The following is a 16,851-nucleotide window of genomic DNA, read 5'->3' on the forward strand; positions in this document are numbered from 1 at the left end:
CGAATAGAGCGGTATAATTCGAATATAGCGTATTCGTTTTAGCGTCGAATATAGCTTATTCTAACCCTCAAGAGATTTAAACTCAACGACGGTCTGTGACACTCGTCCGTTCTCCTTCTTTCTCCTATTTGATACCATAATCTTTAAAAAGCTGGTAGGTTTGATTCGCCGCGCCGAACCGAATAGCAAATTATAGCGAATAAAGGAGCGGAGTAGGCCAATGACGAGAGGTCATTTATACTCCCGAAAAAATGTGGTGCATACACTCTGACATAAGAATGTACAGTCGCGCTCACTATGACCTACACCGCTCATTAGTATTCACAGCTTTATATCACCTTTGTCTGGCACCCGGGGTTAAAGACCAAGTGCGCATTAGGAGAACAACGTCCGAATGAATCAAGCCTTATCCTAACGTATATGCCCGTAGTCATTGTTTTGACGATATAATAGTCTGAATACTAATGAGCGGTGTAGGTCATAGTGAGCGCGACTGTACCAGAATGACGCTTTGCATTTCGGCATGTCATAATGCAGATCAAGTTTTTTTTCTTTAGTCAAGTTACATTTAAGACCACGATCTTCGTCGGATTTTTTGCCCTGTGCGCAGATATACCATTCGCCCGCTTCGAAAATCGTCATATGAACGCGATGTTAAAGAGAGAGAATCAGAATCAGAATCAATTTTATTGCATCACAACTGTTATTTTGTTATTTTCAGTTCTATTGCATCACAACCGACGGCGTCCTGTCAAGAAACTAAATTCTCCGTAGACCGGTTGGTCGACCGAAAAGCTCTGATAAGATGTCCGGACACACGGCGCATGCGCGAAAGCGGGCTTGCATTGTTTCACAACGGTTACTAGAAAATCGCGAGAAAGGAACGGTTCTATATAAGACAACAATACGCGCATCTTCACCAGCTCAATAAACGTTTTCACTCACTCACTCACTCACTCACTCACTCACTCACTCACTCACTCACTCACTCACTCACTCACTCACTCACTCACTCACTCACTCACTCACTCACTCACTCACTCACTCATCGATGAAAAAGGAGCACAATAGTATACCTTCATCTTGTAAACCACGTATCGGTATACGTTCGGATCGTTCGTGCGTTTATTGGGTTCGTTCTTCGCCTGCGATTTCGGTCTTTGGACGTTTGACTAACGATTGGGCGCACTTTCAACCCACCGGCCGAAAAAAAAACTAACTAACGAGCAAGCACACATCTGGCGCCTCCTACAAACAAACGCCTTCCCAAACCCCGCAAGGCTATGACGCACATTCACCCGTCAATATGCCCCACACCCGATTGCCCCCTATGCGGCGCCCGAGCCAATCTACCTTACATAATGTGGGCCTGCCCTCAAAATAGTTTTCCCCTAATCACATCCGAGGAGCATTGGGAGGAGGAGGCACTGCGTAGCCCGGACCCAGGCGTGCAAACCACCCTGGTCACCCGAGCTATACGACGTCGCCGCTCGGCTCATGCCTGCGGCCACGAGTATCCTCTGACCTAAGGAGATGTTCAATAAAATGTTTTCTCTCTCTCTCAGCGAAGGTTGGAGGCACTTTTAGCTCTCTCGCTCAACTCTCAAATTTCGTTAAGAAGGGATGGTATTTTTTTTTGCCTTTCTTTTTAGTTGAGCGCGTGAGGATGTTGAGTTAGTCAATGTGATTTTGTGTATTCGTTGTCGGCTCTGTGTTCATTATGTATTTATAGTCAATTGCGAGACGGCGCTGGATTGAATGCCGAATCTGTGATTACGTCAGGTTACTGTCGGTTTCTATTTATATTTCGTCTATTTTTACAAGAAATTTCGAGGTAATCGCGTGAGGTCGCTGGGTTACCAAAGATTCGCGATTGCATTCCTTCACATATACTAGTTCAACTTTTCTTTTTTTTTTTTTTTCTTGTGACAGGCGATGGTTGCCAGATTTAGATCTGAATGGCCAAATTGGGCCACTTTTCGTTTCGTTTGATCATTTTCCTTTGTTTTGTCTCACAATAGTGTACATTCATATACATAACAATTACTGTCTTAATTTAGCCTACCAAGCGTGTTTATGGAGATGCAAGGCAGTGCATGGTTCGAGGTCTGGCTAAGAAAAAAAATACTGTTCCTGCCAGGGATCGAACCTGGGACCTTCCGCGTGTTAGGCGGATGTGATAACCACTACACCACAAGAACAGACGCTTTAGCGGCGCTTTCGAAGTCGACCGAACAGTTGACGGGCAACGATGCCCCAGTTCTTTCACATTATTTCGCATTGAACACAAGTGTGAAGTTAGAAACTGAAATCACAAAGGTGAAAACACTAAGGTACCTCATTAGGCGAAGAAAAACGAGTGCATTGCACAGGGCGATGGGGAAAAACTAAACGCGAAATTATAGTTCATTTCAGAAGCTGCTCGCAGCACTGTGGAGGCTACATTGTTGTTAACAGTCCGTTTACTGAGGACGCCTAACTGACTGGGAAGGGGGCGCCGGGGCCTTGCGTTTCCACCTGCCGAGAGGGGAGACGGAAACGTCCTTTCAAGGCCCCCTTCACGGTGAGTTGGCGCCCTCAGTGAACGGACTGTTATAATGTAGCCTAGCTCCACAGTGCGGCGTGCAGCTTCTGAAAACGACCGTTAACGGTGTCGTTTCTTCAACCAGACTTGTAACGGTAGGAGGGTTTGTAGCTGGGCTAGTTGGTTCATTGCATGGATTGAACAACGCTAAGACGAGACAAAGAAAAGAGTAACAAACACGGGCGCTGCCCGTCTTAGCACTGTTCAATCCATGTAACGGTACTTCTTAGCCAGAATGTAAAAAAAAAAACCGTGTTCTTGCCAGGGATCGAACCTGGGACCTTCCGCGTGTTAGGCGGATGAGATAACCACTACACCACAAGAACGGACAGCTCTGGCACCGTTAGGAGCCGTCCGAACAGAATACCGTTAGAAATTCCGAGAACCGCCTACTATGTCGTATGTATTCCTACGCCCCTGTCCTTCATTTGAAGTTTTTTTTTTCCTTCTATCAATAATTTATGTTTATACCATTGTATCGAGTAAAAATGTCGACTTCACCAATTGTGCATTTTTGCTCAGATACAGAGTACGGCTGGTGCTTTTTCGTAATTTTGGTGTCGTTAGAGTTTACTCTAGTTTCGTGTTCCGTATTGTTGTATTTTTTTCGGGGTTTTTAATGTCTGTCTTCGTCGTGTAAAGGTGGTAATAAGATACGCTTTTTTTATTTCGTTAATTTACTTAATTTTCGTCAACTTCGTGAAGTTAAGATCGTTCAGATCAACAGCCTACTTATTTTTCACGATGAAAGCTCGTGGCAATAAAATTAATTTTCGTTAGCTATCCCACCCCCTGTGTAATACCCCCGTCGAGGGGGTTTACATATAACGTGGTGGTTAGTGTAGTTATGGTGTCTGGAAGGGTGTTCCAGACACCATAGTGTAGTGACACTAGTGGTGGTTAAACCGGTCAACTTCGCCAATTGTGCATTGTTGCCAGGATACAGGGCGTTACACGGTTGGTGCTCTGGGGTAACCGACGAAGAATTTCAACAAATAGCAAGCACGTTGGAAGAGGCGATCTCGGGCGGTGTTCCCATCCGACGTCGTGTTTTCCTTTCCGCCGATGTCGGCTGCAGCGGCTCGTCCACTGCACGCATCTATTCAAGGGCTGGCGCACAACGAGATAGATCCTCGTTACATAAATCGCCGTGGCAGCAGCAGCAGCCGTGCGACGTGGCTCCGAGACCTTGGCGGCCGCTCTATATAATCATTGACGGGCCACTCCGGTAGCGGCGGCCCTCACGACAATCAACTCTTTCGCATGCCATACGCCGCCGATGCCCGCGCCGACGACCCCGGCCGGCCGACGGCCAGCTCGCCTCTCGGCTCCGGGCGCCGTGGCATCCGCATGCTGCACACGATCTGTTTGCAATGCCCGTGCGGTATACAATGCGGGCTGTTCTTTAGTGTATACAATGGAAGTCACGGGGGCGCTACATGAGTGGTCACGAGAAACATGCGCCAATTAATCCTGTGGTGTGCCTTACAACAAAAGCATTCGCCCTCATCAGCTCGGACCTGCAGGACCGCAGGGAAGCCAGAAACAGCGGGGCGCCCAGAAGCGGCTGGCCACCTGAACTGAGGGTCATGCAGCTGCTGTAATTAACCTAACGTTTGTTTAATAAATGTTTACTGCCCCCCCCCCCCCCCCTTATCTTCCTTTTACGCTGTCATTCTGCACTTGATACCTCCGCAACGCTAAGGTAGAAGAAAAAAAATCAGGGAAGTTTGCACTCACGCGCAACACTTGAATGACGAAGCTGTTGTAGGTGATGAATAAGACACAAAGCTAAGTTTTAGTGTCGTTGTGGTGTCGTGCTTGACGTCGGCGGCATGGCATTTCCGTGACCTTATGTTGAGCAAGGCCAGAGTGAGCTCTCGGTCGTTTTGGTCGACGTTTTCGTACGCCACTCTGCAAGCGCGACTTGTCGTCTCTAGCGGCCGGATGCTTCGCACGCCGAGCCTCTCGAAGCAGTGCGCCCTCGTCCTCGGCCGTGCGAGCTACCCGCGGCCGGACCATGTGGATTCAATGACCACCTACAGCAGCTTCGACATTCAGGTCGCGGTTCTCCCGCGGTACGGTACAGAGCTAGCGCATGCGCACGACGACATGAGGACGAACGAACGAGGGGCGTACGCTATGTCGTGTCTTCCTCGTACCGAGCAAGTGTCGCCACGATACGGCGAACGATGGAGTTTTTTTCGTGGCCAATGTTGGCCAGTCTCCCTAAGTGGGTATGCGTGGCTTGACGAAGGGAACACATGAACGCGTGGCAAATAGCCTCGAAACAGACTCGGAGTGATACGCGGATGGCGCTGTGAAAAACACAGGGGGAAAGGAGGGCGCTCTTCCACTAACTGCTGGCACTCCCACCACGCTGGGATTTCTAAAAAGCGGCAACTTATGTCATTTCACCGATGATGTATATAGTATTGTCTGAAAGCCGATAAGACGCTCTGTGGGAATGGGAACAGTTCTTAGAACAGTGTCTCCCTCTCCACTTTGTTTCCGACGGCGGCCGCTGCGTATCACTCATAGCTGGGTCTGAGGGTGTTTTCCACGCGTTCCTGTGTTCCCTTTTATATTGCTCAGAATAGTACGTGCGCTCGGCATATTCTTGGTGTCCACCATACACAAACGAATTTCTCAACAGCTTCGTTGCTAATATATGCGTTCAGCAGTGGCTGTAAGGGCAAAGGTATTCCACTGCTTGGCGAAGTTCACAGCCCGCCTCCCCCAGGCACCTTCACAACCAGCCCTGCAAACACTAACGGGTCAACAAACGTCCTTCTTATCTGACATTACATGTTAGATAATATCTACCAATATGTATTGTAAAACGCATCTGTTGTTCAGGTTGTATTTTTCGCAAGCGTCCAGAAATGCCACGTCGCCCATGGCCGCAATGAAATCCCGCCGCGTTTAAAGCATATGCGCGGGACAACCATCAAAAGATCTTCGAATAACGGAAAGGTAAAATACAAAAAAAAAAAAACACAGAAATGGGAGAAAGGCTCCTAAACGAGGGCGGCATCATCGCTTTCAAGCCCATAAAGCAGCCTTGCTTTTCCTCGCACAGGCACCAATTAACGCACTCACATACGCGAAACGGCAACGAAGTCGTAGAAGTAGTCTTCCATGAAAGCACGTTCAAAAAGCGGTTTGTGCGACTGTATACAGCGCCAGAAATTTCTGCACACTGCCGCATACGCTGTACTAGCAGTTTCTAGGGCAGGAAATTTTACTCTTAGAGGTGCCTAAGAGAGGCGTATAATAGGGCAACTATACACCTAGCCTTATACGTTAAAGGGTATTCAGCCGAGATTGCTACCCGGCACCTTATAGCGCTGCCCGCCGGTGCGAGGCCACTGCGCCAGCAGGAAACAGGGGCACTCGTTTCAACTAGGAAGCCATTCCACTTCCACTCGCATCGTGCGGGCCGTTTCCTCCTCAGTAACAACAACAACAAAAAAGAAAATAAGCAGAACAACTCGCAAGGAGTTGCCGAGTAACAGCAACGTTACACGGCGGGGTGTTCGAGCGTGGTTGATGTCGGGACGACGCTTTCGGCCCACGTCCTTGGCTCCTTTCAAGGTCACGCCTCAGAGGACGCATCCGAGGAAACGTACCGTGGCTCCAGCTGACTCGCGTCTAGTCTCGAAGAGAAGAAACAACTCGCAGGAACGCCGCAAACAAACTAACGGTGCCGATGCGCTCTCGACTCGACGTGTGTGCCTACATACAGAAATAGCTCAGCGGTCCGTCACGGCATTCTGGGTCGTGTCGCAAGCCAACACTTGGGCTTACCTGCGAAACGTTTTGAAAGTATACGCGCTCCGAAGGGGCCGCGGGCTATCGTAAAAATCGGCTTCAACGTTTCTTTTTTTTTCATTTATTTATTTATTTATTTATACTTTACTTTATCGCGCCCGTTTCGTCGGCCAGCTGCTCCTCCTCGAAACGGGAGGACCTCGTCAAAGACGTTGACAGCTTGCTGTCGGTTTGGCGGTTTTGGATAAGAGAGCGCGATAGAGGGATGAATTCTCGCTTGCTTAATTCACACAGGGCTTGAGCTTTCCTCCGCACTAAAAGAAAATACAGTTGAACCCCTTTATAAGAGACATGTACCGGGGAGCAGTTTCTGTCTCTTATATGAGATGTCTCTTATAAGCAGGGTACCATGTTTTCCCTTACTAATCAGACCCTAGTTCAATGTGGGCACCGTATGACTAAAATAAGCTCAAAAGAACGCTACAGCATGTTTCAAAAGATTTATTCTAATTAATGTTTGGCCCCAGAATTTATGAAACTTCGTTTGCTTCATGACTGTATTTACACTGTTTTTTACAACCGATTCTACAAGCTGTCTTTCCGTTCACTGTTTGTGGAAGATGAATCGTAGATGTAGAGTTCACAAGCCTGATGAATAGCCGGAGCACACAGCTTCTTGCGCTGTGTGCTCAGGCTATTCATTACGCTTGCAGGACTCAACATCTGCAGTGCTTCTTGATTGGGAGCCACACGAGTGGGAGAGCCCGCATGTGCGATCGCACTCCATCTAATGGATGGCACTAAGCCTCAACCACTTCTGTCAGTTGCATTTCCATTGGCAGGGCTTCTCATTGTCATTTCATAGCTGACTGAACCACTTTGTGTTTGCTGAAGTTATAATAAATAGTGACTGCAGGTGTCTGTCATCCACCTGTGTTTCCACAATGGAAGCAACTGCAATTAGTGACTGGTGGCACTGCATCTGAAGTTAAAATGTCTGTTACAAGCGAGATTATTAAGGATGACTTGTCTCTTATAACCAACTGTCTTCTACATCCGATGTCTGTTATAAAAGAGGTCCATTTAATGGGAAAGATAGGGCAGCCAACCATGTGGGTGAATAGTGTCTCTTATACCCATTTGTCTCTTACATCAGTGTCTCTTATAACGAGGTTCAACTGTACAGCGATAAAGAAATGACGAATGGATTCTTGGAAGACAGATCTGCGCTGGCGTTTTTCCGACCTCCTGTCCCGCGGGAGTTTGTTGTTTCGACTCCTAGTCGACGTGGTAGTGTCCTTGAATATAATATAATATAATATAATATAATATAATATAATATAATATAATATAATATAATATAATATAATATAATATAATATAATATAATATAATATAATATAATATAATATAATATAATATAATATAATATAATATAATATAATATAATATAATATAACGTGTGTGTGTGTGCAGAAGTACAGGGTAAACTGGCTTACTTGTGTATGTTCCTATTCTTAATTACTAATTCCTAAAGCTTTAATTTTTGTTACGGTCAGAGGTGTGATTGAAGCGGTGATGAGTAAGCTACGCTTTGAGTGCGGTTAAATAAATGACGGAAAAACATTGTAATCTGTTGCTATAACCATAGTTCTAAACTATACATACTGCCGCCCGGCGTAGCCAGAAGCGGGGGAGGGGGGGGGGGGGGGGGCTGGCAGGGACGAGGCCTATAAATCCGCCTATCACCATCTAACAACTACAGACAATTATACTTCCGTCCCAAGCTGCGCACCACCTTACGCATCTTCGGTGTCGGCTCCCAGGACAACGATAAGCCATTTTGCAACATCCCGTCTAAAACAAAAGAAATAACGTGATCTGAAGTACATACGTACCCTCAAGTCACACCAACAACTTTTTTATATTTTTCAGACATTCTTTGTTTACGCTTTTTTTACCCATTTACCCTTTTTGTGTTCTCCCTCACCATTTTTAACAGGGCACGTACGCTCCCTCCCCCCTTACTCCTGCCCCCCTGCACTGCTATAGTTGCAATGAAAAAAAAAAAACATGAACACTTTAGAGAAGCACCGCAACACTTTCATTAAGAGAGCGGCGTGGAAGGATGCCGAACAAAATTCCCTCGCCATTCCTTTTTATATATGGTGTTATTTTGAGCTTTGCCGAAGTATGAGTTGAGTTGGCAGTTCCGCTCGGCCAAATTTTCAGTTATACAGCGCTGCGCATGTTTTCATACGGCTGAGACTATTTTTAGTACCATGTAATAAACAGCTAGTGCCAGCTTAACCCCACACTTTCCCCGAGTCATATCCCCTCGGTTGAGCAATGACATAGAGAACTGGCCAGCTCGAGCGTCGAAGATCAGCTTCGGTTGATCCACCGGGATGGCACGGCTGGACCTCCAACGGTGTCCAAAACTCAGGAAACCGACTGCTTGACTCCTTTCCCCTAATAAACATCACCAATCTCTCTCTCTCTCTCTCTCTCTCTCTCTCTCTCTCTCTCTCTCTCTCTCTCTCTCTCTCTCTCTCCCTCCCTCCCTCCCTCCCTCCCTCCCTCCCTCCCTCTCTCTCTCTCTCTCTCTCTCTCTCTCTCTCTCTCTCTCTCTCTCCCCACTTAGGGGGAATCCAATTATTGTTCTTAAAATATTTTTTTTTTTTGCGTACATGCAGTGTAACGCAGTGTACAGCCAGTAAAAGGCTTGTCTATAACACAGCGTTCGTACTCTCAGCCCTATCCTGCCCCGCCGGAGCGGGATTTGAATAAAACTACTGCGGAATTCTGAAGTCTTAGCCCTTCGCTTTTGCCTCCGACATGTTTGGACCGAGTATGTTTCGGCAGTTTTCGGATGTAGCTGGTTGAAGTTGAAATCGCTGTTATAGACAAGCGTTTTACCGGCTGTACATGCAGTGTAACACGCGCCGGTGTAACAAGCTCTGTTACCGGTCGACCAATTGCGTGCAGCTTTAGCAATTCTGCGCAACCCGCCACCGCGGAGACTACTCACTTCTCTTCGTTTAGTAAAGTATTCCAGTGTTTTCACGTATTTGTTCTCACGCACTGACGTCACGCTTATGCTCCAACTGAAAGAACTGGAGCATCGCTGCGGCCTTTCTTTTCCCGTCGGCCAGCAGAATGCCGACAGGGCATCCGTTCTTGTGGCCCACCAAACCATCACAGCTCTACGGAGTCCGATGGAGGGAGGCCATCACCCGCTACCTCGGAGTCAACCTGGACTGCGGCCGAGCCATTGCCCCCCGCTGGCAGTCAAAGCTGGCAGCCGCGGGTAGGAAGTTGGAGCCCTGGCGAGCGCGACACATCGCCTTTTTCTCAAGGGCACATGTTTGCAATGCCGTGTTATACCCGGCCGTCCTGTACGTGGCCAGAGTATCGACCATCGACGCAGGCTCAGTGGCCAAGCTACACCGGATGTTCGCAGTATTCCTCTGGCGATCCACCTACGAGCCTATGCGTCGCACGAACATCTTCTGGAGTCCGGAAGCGGGTGGCCTCGGGCTTGTTAACGTGGAGCTCAAGCTGACAGTGCAACGTTTTTTGTTCTTCCGGGATCGTCGCGACGGTTTCCTTCGGGCTGCTCTGCAAAACGTAGGCTCCTCACATTTGGCCCCTTGGCTGCCAACAACAGCGGAGTTTACACAGAGTAACCGGGCAACGGGCTTTTACAAAGAAGTGGCGGCAGCGGTGGCCCTTTTGCAGGGACTGTTCTCTTGGGAGTACCTGTGCGCAGTGGCCCCGAAGAAGTTGTACTGGGACCTGGTGGAACAGATCCTTCCACCCCCCATGTATCGCTCACCACCTCTTGGGCGCATGAAAAGTGACGTCCTCCGGCGAGTGCGGAAGCTCCCCATTCCTTCTGGTTCGAAGGATTTCTTCTTCCGCTTTCACACAGGGGTTCTACCCACTAAGGCAAGACAGGGGGAGAGGGGCTTCTTTCTTCCTGGAGGGACCAACTGCTTGTTGTGTGGAAGGAGGGAGACGGCAGAGCACGTCTTTTTGGAGTGCAACACGGCGTCGTATTTCTGGGACGAGCTGCAGTGCTCTTTCGACACGTACTGGCAGCTCACCTGGATGAACTTGAGGTTCTTGGAGGCGGCCTCGGAGCACCCGCTCCTCCGTTACTGCGTCCACGTCATAGGTCTCCACTCGCTATGGAGGGCGAGAGTCGACGTGGTTGAATGTGCCGAAAACCCGCGGCCAGCGTGGAGGCACTTTGTACAGAAGGCGCAGTGGGCAGTGGCCGCCCTCGACGGGCCCGATTCAGACACTGAACTTCGCGACTCACTGGCGCGGGGCTCACGAGCCCTCATGGAGTTTAAGGTAGAACAGCAAAGGAGATGGGACTTGATATGAGGGTCGGAAGCGGGACAGCACCATGGGCCACTTCTGCCCACTAACGACTTCTACGCCCAACCCCTCGTCCCTATTACATTACCGTATACTGTAAACAAATGACACCATCGCCCATTTGTAAGCGTGTCTAATAGGAACCACGCCAGCACTGCGTGGCTTTGCTGGCACTGTCTACGAATAGTTTCCACTTCCCTGGCGAAACACGCTGAATCTTGTCTTGGCTTGTTCAGTTCCCGAACGCGATTATTTGTCTGTGTGAGCAAAGGATGTTGCACTGTTCTCTGAAACCTCTGTAACCACTTCTTCTGGCCCTGTATGTATATTTGTAAATAAAGTTACTGTTACAAAAAAAAAAAAAGGCATCCGTTCTTGTGGTGTAGTGGTTATCACATCCGCCTAACACGCGGAAGGTCCCAGGTTCGATCCCTGGCAGGAACAGCGTTTATTTTTTATTTTTTTCGCGCGAAGCACAACTTCCACGACCAACAAGTACAGCTGAAGACTGCTTAGAAAAACTACACCGCTAATAGCCCGCTTTCGCGCCTAGCTTTTCCCTGCCACCGTGAAGCCTACTCATTTTGTTTTCCCGTTCGTGTTCTCACGTTTGCGTTCAGGTACGCGTTTTAGGTACGCGTTTTATACCCCTGTCACACGGGCACTTTCAATCGCGATTGAGTCGATTCGGATCGAGCTCAATCCGGATCGGGCGCATGCTACACGACAGTTTCAATCGCGATCGAGCTCGATCCCGCTCGAACTCAATCCTGGTTTCTCAAGCGCGATCGAGGCTTCCAAGCGCGATCGAACGAAAGCGGCGATACTCTCGCCCCCACTAAGCAGTGACACAGAAGGTGAAAACTTCAACTAACGCTACAAACTGTGTCAAATAACTTGACCCAAATAAGCATGATGTAACATTTACATAGTTACGTATACCTACGACTGCGAGAAGTTACCAGACGCAAACGCAAGTACAATGTTAGCGCCATCTAGCATACACGAGTGCAACCGGCGCAACTTTTCGATCGCGACTGAAACGGGCCGTGTAGCAGCGGCAGTGCGTCGAGCGCGCTCGAAAACTCGATCGCGATTCACTTCAATCGCGATTGAAAGTGCCCGTGTGGCAGGGGTATTAGGTACTCGTTTTAGGTACGCGTTTTAGGTACGCGTTTTAGGTGTGTGTTTTCACGTGTTTATTTTAAAGCATTCACTTCGCGCGTGTGTTCGAAGTGAAAGAACTGGAGCATCGCTGCCCCTTGTTCGGTCGACCAGCAAAGCAGCGGCGGGGCATCCGTTCTTGTGGTGTAGTGGTTATCACATCCGCCTAACACGCGGAAGGTCCCAGGTTCGATCCCTGGCAGGAACAGTGTTTTTTTTTCCAAACGCGAACACTCAATGCATTGTATTTATACTAAAATATATAGTTGCCAAAGTTAAAGGAGCACTGACACCAATTTTCGGCGTTAATATTATTGCACAGTTCGCTTCCTTCGCTCAACAGAATACCCTGGCTGAAATATGAGCGGCCTGTGACGCGAATAACATAGTTCAATTGGATCTAATTTATCGCGCCGACGGAGCTAGCAGCGTGCGGAGCGGCACTCAGCGAATGGACATCAGCGTGACATCACCCCGTGAAGCCAAAAGAAGTGACGCGACAGTGCTCGTCAAAAACTCGTGACGTCACTTCACGCGCGCGGCTTCACGAGCGGCGAGCGGGCGCAACACCCTCTTATAGTGCCTAGAATATACCGGCCAGTATATTCTAGGCACTATAACCTTCTCAAGCGGGAGCCGGTGACGTCCGCACAAAGCGGTGAGGTCAGGCCGGGATTCTGTCATATGCGCCGTACGGGATGAAAGCGCGGGAATTTGAAACAAACGATTTTCAGGCCGTTCAATGTAATTAACTATCGCGCGCTGAAGTATTTTAAGTGCTGTTTCAGGTTCGCCAGACCATTAAGCATCGGTAAAAGCAATAAAAGTGCAACATAAAAATTTCGTGTCAGTGCTCCTTTAAGACATCTGCTCAGTATAACAGTGTAATTGCAGACCACTGTACGAAGTTGATTGATTAAAAAAACAATTTACTGAGCTTTTATCCGGGTAGGGCCCTCATCCTGTAAAAAAAAGCAAAAAATATGTATCACCAAATTACCGAAACAAAATGTCGCTAAAATTTGTTGTATTACTGTAGTTAGCTAAATTAGGTAATTTGACTATTTTTGTTTACGCTGTTTACGTGCTTCACTTATAAATAATGAATTACGGTGAGTATAAGCTCGCTTTTATTATCCAGGTCACTAGACCTGCGCACGCCGCAGCTTCGTGATAAGGAGCCCAATATCCACCAATGTATGGAACGCCAGGCAGTAGTTTTTGATCCCCTGTTTCCGGTCATATGTGGTTTAATTTTCCCGCTAACTCGAACATGCCTGAAAACTATAGCAGCAAACAACAACGGCAACGCTCCGCTGTGTTCAGCTTTAGAAGGCAAGTTTACATAACATTCACGGGATACTCTTTTTAACCCTTTATCACCCGTTTTTACGAGCTTGTTCGTAGTATGGCCTATGATAAAAAGAAAGTTGTCGAGCAGCGTTTAGCAACAACGCTTTATTGGTTTTTCGCATTCGTCAATAAAATCAATTGTCTTTTAACAGCAGAGATGTTTAAGCCCTTAGTTCCGCCGTCCAGCGTTACCAGAAAAAAATTGGGCCCATCTCCCCACGAGGGGGTACTCGAGTAAATGCGTCGCGTAGGGGGTTGGTGTATTGCGTTAACGTTAGTGTTTGGGGGGTGGTGGTGGTGTGGTAGTGAATGTGTTAACTATTATTGCATATTACTATTAATTATTATTATTTCTTTCATATATTAATTATTACTTTCGTGATTTTGCGACTCGAGTCCCCCCTCGTGGAGAGATGGGCCCAATTTTTCTTTTTCTTTTTGTGACGCAAGAAGTGAAGGCAAGGAGTAGGTTGTTGTAAGTCGTTATGTATTTATTTGTTGCTGTTGTCGTTGTATTGGACGCTGAAAACGACGGCTTCGTGGTCGCTAAAGTGTACTGTTAAGGGGTCTTTAAGCAGTGGTCGTGCGTTGCGGAAACTGGTGAAGACGAGATCGATGCAACTGCTGCCGTGTATCAGCAGCTTCTTGACGTAGTTTGAATGAGTCAAGGATATAAGGCGCGTTCGTAGCCTCTGATTCTGTGTCGCTTTTGTGGCGCAGTGGGAAGAGCACCATGTACCTCGCGTTCCGCCCACACGGTCGTGGGATCGAAACCAGGCGCCGATAACTATTATTTTTTTTATAGTGTAAGGGGAGGGGTGCGGACGGACAACAACGCTGCACCTGTTGAGAGCGAGGAGGGTACGGGGGCGAGACGCGCACCTGCGCCTCGCCGCGACACGCATGCGCAGTGAGCGTGTGGACGCCGCCGCCGACGGTCGAGGGACATCGTGCGACTAATACCCCTGTCACACGCGCCAACCTAATGTCATTTTAGACGAATGAGATTCGTTTCAAATGACATTCGTCTGCTGTCACACGGGCTCAGTCTAATGACATTCGCTGCGAATGACATTCGGTACCAAATGAGTCCGGAGAACTCATTCGACTGTGAATTCGGACCAACTGCGTACTCTCAACAGCAGAAGACCAGAAAAAAATATCTTTAAAAAATAAGAAACTTATTGTTTGCCACTTTTTATTTGATCTTGCCTGTTTTAAAAGTTTTCGCTTGCTTTATTGAGCACTTTGAATGAATTACTTCCGCTTTCAGTGTGACCGTATGGGTTCCCGGCTTTTCCAACTTTCAACCATTTCAACATGGCTGCCGTCGGCATGGGGACGGAAAATGCGCGCGCCCGCAATGCCGCGGGAAACCCAAACGAACGCACGCAATGGTCCGAGAGCGAGACGTTCGCTCGGCGACAGCCTTTTTCACGTCGCTCATCGCGGCGTCGTCCCCGCGCGCCGCCATGTTTGTGGACAAATTGCGGTATGGATCATGGCGGATCTCCTTGTTATTTGTCTTGGCTTCGTATGACTTATCGCAACAAATTACGGCCTAAAAAGAGTGCGCATAACGCATGCAAAGCATTTTAGATACTTTTTCTCAAAGTATAAACACTTATCTGGATTACATCATCATTCTATGCAATTTCGAGTGCGCCAAGTATACTACCGATTGCCATTGACATCACACGTGAATGACATTTGGTTTGTTCCTGTAGCACCTATGCAGAAAACGAATGTCATTTGAAACGAATCTCATTCGTCTAAAATGACATTAGGTTGGCGCGTGTGACAGGGGTATAAGAAACGCTCCGCGTTTAAAAAATACCGAGAAAAAATAGTGTGCACACGTGAGCGTTCGCCTCGTGGGGAACGCCCGGAGTCGTCCAGGCTTGCGCGTGGCCTTGCTCCACGTGAGAAGTTCACAAAAAATACAAAGAAAATACCGAGCGCACGTGAGCGTGCGCCTCGTGTTGAGCGCCCGGCGTCGTCCAGCTCGACCTTCAATAACGGTACTCTGCCCAGAGTTCGTGGCGCGATCTCTCGCGTGCTGTTCTCCTCGCCAGTTCACGTGCGTGCACGCCTGAAGCTGAGAGCGCAGATGCCGAGTTCGCGCTACAGACGCCGAGTTTGCAGAGCCGGTTGCCGCGGGGTCTAGCGCGTGCTAACGTGGTCCACTTTGGGAGAGATATGTGAAGGCATGCGGACAAAACGATCCGGGCCTGCCAGTCATGCATGGAGACCTTTCATCGGCAAGTTCGGAAGTCCGTGTGAGGTGCAACAGCCGGGTCTTCGACGAAGGGAGATGGGGTACCGCCAACTCTGCTGTTTCTCCAGCCTTGCGCCAATATTGAAAGCTGCGACATTTTTTTTTTTGGCTACATTTCCGCGAAAGAGATGTCATACCGTAATCATGTGCGCTGTGATCTGTTGTGACTTTAGAAAATGTCATATACTTTATATCTGTATACGTTGCTCGTCTTCCCATGACGCCACTTTCCCGTATTCTTCCAGTGACTATGCTGGCGTCGCGGTGCCAGTATACATATTACTGTCTTCAATGGGTCAAGCTTGGCCACAAGGTTAACTTTATAACCAGGTCACTACATTAACTTAGCAGATTGCCAGTACTTCTAGCTGTAATGTGTGCACATTTCTTGTAAATGACAATGGGCCTAGAGTATATGCAAAGAGAAAAAAAAAACCGGCAGTATACGAGCCTTGACTATATACTAGTGTATTGAAACATTAGGATATTCGCTTATACAGTAGGATACTACACTCGGCATTTCAAAACATTAGGCGCTCTTCTCAAGAACTTAAAGGAACCGTTTTATAAGGGCAATATTTCGCGCAAAGTGAACTTTGACCCCGATTACTATTAAGGTCTGCTGAAATCCCCCAAGACTTTGGCGCCATTAGGCGTTTCGACGAGTGACACCTGATGGCTTCCATCTCTCTCAGATGTACGTCGAACAACCGGCTCAATGTGACGATGAACACAAAACAAGGTTACACTTTCAATACGAACAAGGCAAGATAACCCCGCATAACACTATGGGTCTTTTGAGCAATTATTTATGAAAATAATGCGGTGTCAGGAAATACCGAACATTTCCCCAGTTCAATAAAACTTCGCAAAATGACTTTCGAGCAATTAGTCATGATAATAATGCGACGTTCCAAATTCTGGACATTTCATCCGTTCAACAAAAGGAAGCAGAACGCGAGGCACTAAAAACACACATCTAATACCCGTGCTACACGAGCGCTTCGAAGGACAACTTTGAGCTGCTTCATGACGTTTTTCAAATTTCTTTGGTTGAAATGCCGTTTGAGTCAAAGGAGCACCATTAACAACCTTTGAGGTTCTCAAAGGCCTTTGAAACGCGAATGGTCGTACTCTCGGGCGCAGTTTCCGCACGCCGTAGTTACAAAACAATTATTAAAAAAAAAACAGGTTTTTAGAGTGCACGATCTACATTATCTTTCACTTGTTTTTGTTCTCTAACACTCGCTGTACGATTACAAGGTAGCTTGGCACTCTCAACACCGGCGGTGCGAAAAAAGGAAAAAAA

At 47.8% G+C, this 16,851-nt stretch overlaps 2 protein-coding genes and 4 non-coding genes across 6 annotated transcripts in view; 3 read left to right on the top strand and 3 right to left on the bottom strand.

Annotated features, from left to right (window-relative positions):
• LOC144160031 (uncharacterized) overlaps positions 1-16,851 on the bottom strand; it is a 186,416-nt gene that overhangs the window by 46,247 nt on the left and 123,318 nt on the right. The gene's annotated exons all lie outside the window — the stretch shown is intronic.
• Positions 1-16,851, top strand: part of LOC144159126 (uncharacterized) — a 135,714-nt gene that overhangs the window by 8,487 nt on the left and 110,376 nt on the right. The gene's annotated exons all lie outside the window — the stretch shown is intronic.
• On the bottom strand, positions 2,129-2,201 carry Trnav-aac (transfer RNA valine (anticodon AAC)). Its single transcript has one exon. It is a non-coding gene; the product is annotated as a tRNA-Val (tRNA).
• Trnav-aac (transfer RNA valine (anticodon AAC)) lies at positions 2,838-2,910 on the bottom strand. The gene has a single exon. It is a non-coding gene; the product is annotated as a tRNA-Val (tRNA).
• Trnav-aac (transfer RNA valine (anticodon AAC)) lies at positions 11,119-11,191 on the top strand. The gene has a single exon. It is a non-coding gene; the product is annotated as a tRNA-Val (tRNA).
• Trnav-aac (transfer RNA valine (anticodon AAC)) lies at positions 12,047-12,119 on the top strand. Its single transcript has one exon. It is a non-coding gene; the product is annotated as a tRNA-Val (tRNA).

The sequence above is a fragment of the Haemaphysalis longicornis genome, unplaced genomic scaffold (genome assembly GCF_048455015.1).
Source record: "Haemaphysalis longicornis isolate Haplotype H1 unplaced genomic scaffold, Haemaphysalis longicornis Haplotype H1 scaffold_10, whole genome shotgun sequence".
In the NCBI taxonomy this organism is placed as follows: Eukaryota; Metazoa; Arthropoda; class Arachnida; order Ixodida; family Ixodidae; genus Haemaphysalis; species Haemaphysalis longicornis.